Source organism: Trichechus manatus, unplaced genomic scaffold (genome assembly GCF_000243295.1).
Source record: "Trichechus manatus latirostris isolate Lorelei unplaced genomic scaffold, TriManLat1.0 scaffold00014, whole genome shotgun sequence".
Lineage (NCBI taxonomy): Eukaryota > Metazoa > Chordata > Mammalia > Sirenia > Trichechidae > Trichechus > Trichechus manatus.
Window position 1 is genome coordinate 10712381 of NW_004443950.1, and position 3737 is coordinate 10716117.

A 3737-nucleotide genomic window follows, 5' to 3' on the forward strand; every position below is an offset into this window, starting at 1 on the left:
AAAAAAAAAAAAAGAAAGGAGTGCCGGGAGCAGAGCGCGTCCTTTGGACCGGGGTCCCTGCGCTGAGAAGCTCCTAGTCCAGAGGAACACTGATGAGAAGGCTGAGAGAGAGAAAGCCTTCCCCTGGAGCTGACACCCTGAATTTGAACTTTTAGCCTACTTTACTGTGAGGAAATAAATTTCTCTTTGTTAAAGCTATCCACTTGTGGTATTTCTGTTGTAGCAGCACTAGATGACTAAGATAATCAGTATTTCCTCATTTGGCTTCTGGGTTTTGAGGCATAGCTAGAAAGGCCTTCCCCACTCCAACGTGATGAAGGAATTCTCCTGTATTTCTTCTAGTACTTTTATGGTTTCATTTTTTATATTGGAATTGCTTTCCTCCCCCCGCCCACCCAGTGTTCTATCATTGTCCTAACAACAATAATATTCTATATATATATATTTTTTTTTTTGTTTTCTAAGAGAATAGGAACTTGGGAGTCAGAAAGGTCGGTTTTTATTTCTTTGACTATTTGGTTACTTATTTGACGTGTTACCTTAGGTAACACCCACTTGGAACCTCAGAAAAGAGGTTTGAGGAGACAAAGGGAGCCACAAAATGAAATGTCTCAGATGAGAAAGCTGAGGTTCATCATTGGAGGACCAGTTAGTGCAGAAAGGACCTCAGGCCATCTTATCTACCCTCTCACCATATGGCAGTGAAACTGAGGCCCAGACGGGTGTAGATTTGACCTCCAGGATCTGGGCCCTGACACCGGGTCCCCAGGCCCTCTGCCCACACTGCTTCCAGGAAGGCACAGAGGGAAGAGGAGCCTGACCCCACCACCTAGCTGGGGAAATCAAGGCCAAAGCAGAAGTAATGCCTCCTTCAGGCACCCCAAACAGAAGCTGTGGTTTCCACCCTTCCCAGGACCAAACATCCATCGTCTCTTCTGTTTGCGACCTCCAGCATCCCTTTCCCCAACCCTCAGAGAGGCCACCATGCACTCTTACCCCACACACTTAGCCATCGCATTCCCCAGCCTACAAGTCATTATTTGGGGCCCTCCGGGAACAGGGTTCCCTTACTTGACTTCCAAGATAGGTCCAGCTGACCACGGGAAACTGAATGCCGCACAAGAGAAGGAGTTTGCTTGACGTTCTCCAGCAGGCCAGTGGGCAACTGGGACTCAAGAGGTTCAGACTCCAAGTCCAGCGCTCTCCCCGCTCCACGCTGCAACCCCCTAAAGGTGGTTGGGTAGCTAAGTTCCTGTGTGGACAAGTAAGACCTATTTTAAACCAATAGAGAGATGAGGAGACATGGGACTCAGGGACCTTTGGAAGGTGTGCGCTTGATAACCAACTCCGCTATTCAGTGCCTGGGCTGTATGACATTGGGCAAAGAACTTGACCTCTCTGTGCCTTGGTTTTCCCATCTGTAAAAGAAGACCCATTTCCCAGGGAGAAAGATTCAAACAACTATGCACTACCACAATCCACACTCCTGGGAATTGAACTCTGATTCAAAGTGCCCCGCCGGGAATATATCTGAGCAAAGGCCCTCCAACTTGCCCCACCAAACAGCTGCCCTTGTCAACCACATCCCTGAACCCCCACCTCTGATCTCACCACGGCCTGGGTGACAAGTGCACCTGTGGTTTCTACAGGAAAGTCCTGAGAGAGGTTGTCTTAGTTATCTAGTGCTGCAGTAACAGAAATACCACAAACGGATGGCTTTAACAAACAGAAATCTATTCTTCCACAGTTTAGGAGGCTAGAAGTCTGAATTCAGGGTACCAGCTCCCGGGGAAGGCTTTCTGTCTGTGTGGGCTCTGGGGGAAGGACCTTGTCACCTATCTTCCCCTGGTCTAGGAGCTTCTCAGCACAGGAACCCTAGGGGCCAAAGGACGCATCCCATTCCCAGTTCTTCTTTCTTGGTGGCATGAGGTCTCTCTGTCTCTCTGCTCGATTCTCTCTTCTATATCTCAAAAGAGATCGACTTAAGATACAACCTAATCCTGTAGATTGAGTCCTGTCTCATTAACATAACTGCCTCTAACCCTGCCTCATTAACATCATAGAGGTTAGGATTTACGACACATAGGATAATCACATCAGATCACAAAATGGTGGACAACCACACAATACTAGGGATCAAGGGCTAGCCAAGTTGGCACACATTTTGGGGGGACACAATTCAATTCATAACAAAGGTGCTATTACTTTTAGCCCATTTCATAGATAGGGAAAATAAGGCCCAGCAGGGAGCCTGTGACCAAGCCAGCACAGGGGCCCTTTCCCTCTGACATGCTGTCCCCAGGCTGCAGCCCAGGCCACTCTGGAGGAATTACATCTGCCCTGATTTGCCGAGCATAGACTCTGTACCAGGCTTCTTGCTGAGCGTCCACCCTCCTGCCACCTGCCCAAGGCGCATGTCCCTGGACTAGCCCATTTTACGGATGAGGAAACTGAGGTCCAGAAAAGTCAAGTAACTTGCTCCAGGTCACACGAGGTAGCTAAGATCTGAACCCGAAGCCTAATCTCTTAGCTACTCCTTAACCTCAAATTCACACCTTCCAATACCATCTCCTTCAAAAATAAACTCTACATTCCCTAAGAGTTGGAGTTATCATGGGCGGCGGCGGGGTGGGGGTGGCGCTGATGAAGGGCATGAGCATGGGTCCTCAGCTTGCTGCTCCTGGGACGTTGTCAGGCCTGTGCCTGCCTGCGCAGGGGAAGCCCAGTGCCCGTGGGGGACCTGCAGGTAAGGATAGAGAGCTGACCTGTGAAGCTGCTGCTGCTGTCTCTCGGCTGCCGCGCTGCCGCTGTCTGCAGGAAGAACAGGAACTCTGGAGCCGCTGTGCTGGGGGCAGCCTCTGCTCTGCTCACCCACGGCCACATGCGCATGTCATTTCTCTACTCTGTTCTCTCTATGGCCACACACCCCCTTCACTTCTCTGCTCTACTCTCTCCACCGGGGCACGCACGCCCACTTCATTCACTTCTTCTTTCACTCAGCCTCTTTGCTTCCTCTGAGCTGAGAGTTGTGCCAGCCTCACCCCTGCATCTCAGAGCCTGCAGCACTTCCTGGGTGCGGCTGCACCTCTTCAGGGATGCTTGGTGTCAGTGGGGGAGCGGGAGGAGGACTGGGCAACACAGCCCCCTGCAGGGTTCATACCCACCTCAGCTCTGTGCCGTTGGGCAAGAGATGTCATCTCTGGGTCTCGGCTTCCCCATCTGTAGAGCAAGGAGAATGATCCTTGCCTGATCTGACAAATCAGTGGGGAAGAACGATGATGATGGCAGGGACTTCAGGAAACAGGGGACTCTGGAGTCAGGCTGCCTGTGTTCAAATGCCAGAGCCACCAAAGTCACTCGCGGGTGACTTAAGCTCTCTGACCCTCAGTTTCCTCTCTGTAAAACATAGAGATAATGACAGTACCATCTCATGGAGTAGTTATTAGTTATCGCTGACTCATGGCGACCCGATGTGTGCAGTGTAGAACTGCTCCATAGGATTTTCAAGGCTGGGACCTTTCAGAAACAGATCACCAGGCCTTATTTCTGAGACGCCTCTGAGGGGGTTCAAACCACCAACCGTTCGGCTAGTAATTGAGCAATTAACCATTTGCACCACCCTCGGACTCCAGGCCATGGGGTAGTATGATGCTTATACAAGGTAATGCCGGCAAAGTCACTGCAAGTGCTGGATAAAGCTGTCACATGTCACAGATGGACAGGGGTCTGACCCAGAG

At 50.7% G+C, this 3737-nt stretch overlaps 1 long non-coding RNA gene across 1 annotated transcript in view; it reads right to left on the reverse strand.

The window, feature by feature from the left end:
- LOC111819631 (uncharacterized) overlaps positions 1-3080 on the reverse strand; it is a 6821-nt gene extending 3741 nt beyond the window's left edge. The window contains exons 1-2 of the long non-coding RNA XR_002823203.1: positions 2766-3080; positions 1072-1252 (exon numbers count right to left, since the gene is read on the reverse strand). This is a non-coding gene — a long non-coding RNA (uncharacterized LOC111819631). The remainder of the gene's footprint in view (positions 1-1071; positions 1253-2765) is intronic.
- Positions 3081-3737: the final 657 nt, after the last annotated feature.